We start from the raw sequence: 6,693 nt of genomic DNA, 5'->3' as shown, positions 1-6,693 counted from the left end.
TCCTCAGTCAAGTACTTTTGATTCTCCTTTGATACCTCACGAATCTTGTAGTCCACGGGCTCATGTTTTGTCAATTTCTCACGCTCTTCGGGAGTATCAGCCTTCCTCTATTGCAAGTATGAGTCAGATACCCATAAAGAGCCAGTAGGAAATGGTATGAACCACATGTTTCTTTGAGCCCATCTAATTGCCCATTCCCGACAAATCTCTGTGGTATGTGCCGATGCAGTTTAAGGGACGGTATCAAGCTTCAGAATCTTCTGCTTAAGGCCCACTTGTCTCATTAACCTCTCAGGATAGATACAAATCATGAATTCCAAGCCAGGGATACGAATTGACCATGTCAGGTCCAAAGATGAGACTCCAGTGACTCACCTGAGATGCCACCACGACACAATCCACCGGATCAGGGGATCTCCTTCACTCTTCAATTTATCTTCCCAGTAATTGCAAACCCGAGTGAACTCCACCATATAGAGCCTAGTTCTCATTGCAATCAATCGAGCATGATATCCTGGCACATTAACTGGTTGCTCGATCAATCGCAGCCGTTCCATCAGCCAAACCTACAAAAGAAGACGGGAATTAATATCCCTTTCATCAACCAAAAAAAAAAACTAAAAGAAAAAAAAACGAAAAACGAAAAACAAAAAAGAGAAAAAAAAACGGTTGATATGTAAGAAAAGCGGGTTCTTACCTGTAGAATGATGGGACTTCCCAAATAAGGAAGCTCACGGCTGGCCTTTCTGTTATCAAAACCCAGAATGGTCTCTCCTAAAACTAGGCATGCTGGGGTCTTGCGCAGCTCCATTTGTTCAACTAGGCTCAAGAAACGGGGATCTCCTCTCATCTCCTTATGAACATGTCCTCGAAGGACATAGCAGTGAAGTAGACAAAACCCGAAGGCCCTACGCCTCGCAACATAAGAAAATAGAAAGGTCCTCCCTATTTATAAATCGATGAATAAAGTCAAGCATACGGACACCTTTTGAGGTCACGAGACGGTCCACCTCAGCCTTGGTCAATCCAAGCAAGTCTCTAACTTTACTTTTATATCCCTGAGAGCTAAGGGGTATAGCGGGTAAATTCTCCGGGTTCCATCCTCCAATAGCAGCTATTTCTTCCGGTAAAGGACAAATATCGCCTTCGGGAAAGGCAAATACATGAAATTTTGGGTCCCAATACTCAAGACAGGCATCCAAGAAAGGCTTCACAATCTTCACTAATATGAGACTCAAGATCGATCCCAAATTAAAAGCACCCATGTCGTGTTTCTCAACGTTCGTGAATTCGTTTGTCCACTCCTTGAGACGGTTTTCAAAGGCATCCATAATTTTGAAATTTTTAGAAGATATGGGAGTTTTTGTGAGATAGACGGAATAAAGATGAGGGAATTGTGTGAATAAAATCTTCCCCGAAGTCTCTATTTATACTAAACGCTGTTTCCTAATTTCTGTCGAGGTCTGATCATCTGGGGAAATGGCGCAGCATCTGCTGCGCTCTTCAAAGGGTCGCAGCTCTTGCTGCGCCTCTTCCCCAGGCTGTTTTTTCGTGAATTTCAGATTTGGATCTTTCCTAATTTGTTTTTGCTATAATTTCCTATTCATATAGAGTATTATTTTGGTAATTCCGACAAATTGCCATGTTTATGTTTCCTATTTTTTCGGGTTCGCTTTTCGAGACGAACTTGACATTTTCGCCAAACGAGCACACTTATTCATTTTTATTATTTCTTTTTTAGGGGGAATCATTTCACTTCTTATTTTCAAATATTTTTCACACTTATACATTTCTTTTTTAAGTTTTTTTAGGGGGTAGCCCTCCTACTGTCCGGTCATTTTTTTTGAGCATTTCTAGTCAGTCTTTCGCCCACTTTCGGGCACTTTTTTACTTTTTTCTCATTTTGCGCCAATTTAAGCCACTCATATGTCATTTGTTTTATATGTAAATTACGTATAAATTCTACGTAAATTTCGGCAGCATGATGGCATAAACCGTCACCTACCAAACCTGTTTTTAAGCTAATCTGCAGGAACAACAAACAACCAGCAACAAAGGCACTCATGCCATTATATATACAACCAAAATGCAATATATACAACCAACTGGGGGCTCTCGCCCAAAGCAGGTCCGAAAAAGTACAAGATGAAGTCCAAATGTACAAAGTATATACAAGACAACAACAAAAAAGGGGGGCAGCTACTCCTGGTCACCGCTCAGCTCAGTCACGGTCGCCTCGAGAGCAGCGATCTCAGCATCCCTAACCTCTAACTCCCTCAACAGATGAGCTCTCTCCTCTCGGGACTACGCCAGCTCGCGCTCCAGGTCACACTCTCTCTGCAAGTGACGAAGAAATGCCTCATTTCAAAATAAAATACGAGAAATTGCAATAAAAATTCGAAATGTCAATGAAATGAAATCAAGAAAGGAAGGAGAGGTTCATACCTCTCGCCCTCGACCGCCTACAAGTGCCTCGATGGTCATGGCCCATAGCCGGTTGGCAATCCTCCACAACGCCACGTACTGAGACGGTGCCACCTGCATTTGAAATAACAAAAAGGTTCAAAAAATGGAATAAAAGCATTCTTATCCAAACAAAAATAAGACAGTCAAAGCTGGGGGCTTACCCTCCTCACTAGGTGCTGCCAATCCCCTAGGCCAGTGTCCGTCACCTCCTCGTCGAAGTCACGGACCTCTGAGATCGTCGTCATCCCTGCCGCGTCAGTGTACTCAAGGGTCTCTTGGTACACTGGGGGCTCGGCGCCTGCCACCTCGATCTCCTACGAGGTTCAAATAAGTTCTTGATTCGACGATCATTCGTCATTTGTGAAATCAATTCAAAAACGGAAAAGTAAGATACTTACCACGATCGACCAGAACGCCAACCTCTGGTGAACGAACTCGGAGTACTCCTCACCAGGAAGGAGGAGGGCATCACCGCTAGCATCCGCCAAGTCAGCCTCTCTCTCAGCGTCAGAGGGCTTCCTAAACATCGTCCGTGGAGGATCGATGGGAATTGCGAAAGTGTCACGAGAGAACTGACGAATCAAACGCTGGCCCAGGTGCCACACAGGTCCCATGGACGTCCTCAGCAGCAACCGACTCGAGCTCCTAAGCCTAAGGACCTGAGCCACGAAGGCTGGAGCGTCAGGGTAGTCCACCCAGGGTCTACGCACCTACTAAAACAAGAAAACGAGGGGTCATTCCTATGATCGGCTCTAAACGGGAATGGGGGTCATTCATATGATCGCTCCTAAATAAAAGACGTAAATAAAGGAAAAGTAATCAAAAGTACTTACGTTCTCCAACTTCAGGGCATTCACGCCCCTCCGACGACATCGTAAGAAGAGCGCTGGCTCTTCCTACGGCACACTACCCAGTCCCTCACAACCGGATACGCCCTCGGCTCAGGCTTCGTCCTGTTGGGCATGAAGCTGGGAAAGTAGGAGTACACCCATACCTGCAAACAAAAATAATTGATGATGATCTTTCATAATTCGATAGAAATGAAAATAAATGAGAAATAATGATCTTTCATAATGCATAAAAGGTTCATACCTCCAACAAGAGTCCAGGACCAACAGTAGCAGGAGAAGTCCCCTTCTCCATCAGCTCAGGACGTACCATGGCCCTCATGTAGCAAGTGAGGACCGCAAAGCCAGGAGTAACCCAGTCCCACCAACCTAGGCTACTCAAGTCAAAAAGAAAAGGAAGAAGCTTCGTTGACAACCTCTCCCCCTTGTCTCCGAGGTAAATCGAAGACAAGAACCACCAAAGCCACAAACGAGCCCTCCGCTCCGCAGTACAAGCAGGAGGAGCCACGTTCCTCCCATCCATCATCACTGTCGCCGGGGTCCTACCCACAAAGTAGTCCCTGACGTAAGAACTCGGCACCAACCCAGGAACGCTGGCAGCACCCTCCGCCAGGTTCCAGCCGATCAGCCTCCTCGCCTCGGCTGAGTCCACTCTCATGGCCGTCGACGGCTACACCAACACCTCCTCTCCATACGGCAGACCCGAGATCATGCCGTAGTCCTCCAGGGTGACCCCAACCTCTCCAAAAGGCATATAGAAGGTCGAGGTCGTGTCCCAGTACCGATCAAGGAAAGCTCGAATCAGGCAAAGGTTAGCCCGAATCTTCCTTTCCCTGATCGCCCTCCACGCTCCAACCAAAGCTCCGAAAGCACCCAGCTCGACGATGGCCTTCTCCTCCTCCGACAGTCTCTCGTAGGTGTCCATCATCGTAGTGTAGCCGGAAAAAGACCTCATGTTCCCGGCATCCTGCGTCAATTCGAAGAAGATGCTATCTTTAGCACGAGACGAATAAGAAATGAAAACGTTAAACAAATGGGGAGGGTAAATAAGAAGTGACAAGTTTGGAATTTACCAAACTCCTCGCCGTCCTGTAGGACAGGTGGCTCTCTGCCGCCCAAATGAGATGTCTACCATCCCATTTCTCGGCCCACTCGGGTGCCCCCACTAGCTGGCGACCACCACGTCCCACGTTGGCCCGCCTCGGGACCTCCTCAACCTCCCCCTCTACCACCTCCTCTCTCTCTCCCCCTACAAGAGCGAGAGAAGGGTCGAAGTCTACGTCTACCTCCATGGGAGCCCTCCTCGACGTAGAAGGAATATAACCTGCAAAATTAAGGTAAATTAGGCCATGTCGAGCCGCGACAAACCTTGATAAGGTCATTTCAAGCATTTTCAAGTGTTTTCGAGCCGTAAAAGTGGCCATTTATTTCGAAACGCGACCACTCATGGGGGACATTGGGTCAAGTCAAGTCTAATTCCAAGCCTAGTCATGGGTTTGAGTCGGAAATTCGGCAGCATTTCGCTATAATATCGATTATGCCCTAGAAAAGTGTCCTGAAAAAGTCATCACAAATCAAAAATCCGGCATGGTAGGAAGTTTACCCATTACACAAGGGTTCCAGAAAACCAAATTTCATTAAAAATGGACAATCCTAAAGGCATTTTCGAAGCAATTTTCGAAACAGCTGAGAAACCGTCTCAAATTCGCTCAAATGCTCAATACTTGACGAAAATAATAAAGAATACATGGTTATGTTCCTAACATTGCCAATTATCCATTTCTAATGTCAATTTTATCAAACAAATCCAATAAGGGCAAAACCCCCAAATTTTCGACACTAAGGGGAGGGAAAACCCTAATTTTTTCGGCTCTAATTGATCAAAAACAAGAATTAAAAGCAAGAATACGATGCATACCTCTATTAGTCATGATTAATGGAGTAGATTGATCAAATTTTGACGAAAAATGGTTGGAATTTGAGAGAGTTTTAATAGAACTGTGTTTTGTTAATTATGAAATAAAACACGGTTCTGTCGAGTTTTTACCCAGACAGGGACGAGCTCGGGAAATGACACAGCACCTGCTGCGCCTCTTCCAAGAGCCGCAGCTCTTGCTGCGCCTATTCCCCAGCTTCCCTCCAGCTCAATTTTTAAAAGTTCGTTATAAGTTGGTTATTTGTGGGCCCATCTTTGGTGCGCCTCTTCTCCGACACCTTATATCATATATTTGGTTTTTGGACATTTATTTTTTGTCCGGGCCCGTATATTTTGCCAAGGAAGACTGCATATCATCGCGATATTTTTTCTCCCAGCAAAGACCTTTTTTCGGGATTTTGCTTGCAACAACGAGCAGATTTCCAGCGGTTTTAAGACGCATCTTTATCGACACCTTTATCAATATTTCGATACCTTTTTATCCAACGAGCGTTCATGACAACCGATTGCACTTCTCGAGAGATGGAGTTTGCTTGGAAGCCGACACAAGCAGATTCCCAGAAATGATTCAATCCAGACAGAATCATCAACATTTTTCCCGACGAGAGTTCGCTTGGAAACCGACACAAGCAGATTCCCAGACATGATTCAATCCAGACAGAATCATCATCGAATTCCCCCAGCAGTTCCGACCGACGCGCTGTTGTCCTCAATATTATTTTCCTCTTTAAAGCATCTCGAGAAAGAAGTCTCAGGTATGATTTCTTCTTATGGCTGGCGAGCTTTCTTACGTAGTCTAATGGACTTTAAACGACCCGCCCCGATAGTCGACAGACTCTAAAATGTTCCCGACGACAGGTCGTTGGCTCAGACCCCTTGAGCCGCCTCGCGTTGCCATAGTCGTCAGGTTGTAATCTTCGATTGACCTGATGGCTATACTTTGACTTTCGCCTTGTCCAAGCCTCGGTCAAAGTGGGGGCTCTGTAGATACCTCTTTTCTGCACCTCCCGCCAACCACCCAGTGATGATTGGGCCGCATGTTTGATACGCGGAACGATTTATGACAGTCCGTAAGTTTATCGTCAAGTGATAGCTCAAATACTTGTGTCTACCCCTTGGTCGTCATCTACGCACCGATACGGTCATTTTGACAGTAATTAGAGTTCATTTGGAGCCCGGGTCAAAAACAGCTTCATTTTCTAAGAAACCGTTTAAAATGCCGAGTCGGAATGTCCTAGAGTATTCCGGATATTTACTCCATAAATTAATTTTATATCTTTTGGTAAAATATATCCCATAAATCTTATTTTACGAAATAAGGAAGTAGAGATCCACCGCAATTCCATAAAAGAAACGCGGAATTATTTCTTCCGCAGGAGGAAACCTCTGGGGAAATGACGCAGCAGATGGTGCGCCTCTTCGAAGGATCCCAGCAGCTGCTGC

Source organism: Silene latifolia, chromosome 3, assembly GCF_048544455.1.
Source record: "Silene latifolia isolate original U9 population chromosome 3, ASM4854445v1, whole genome shotgun sequence".
NCBI lineage: Eukaryota > Viridiplantae > Streptophyta > Magnoliopsida > Caryophyllales > Caryophyllaceae > Silene > Silene latifolia.
This window is presented reverse-complemented; position numbering follows the sequence as displayed.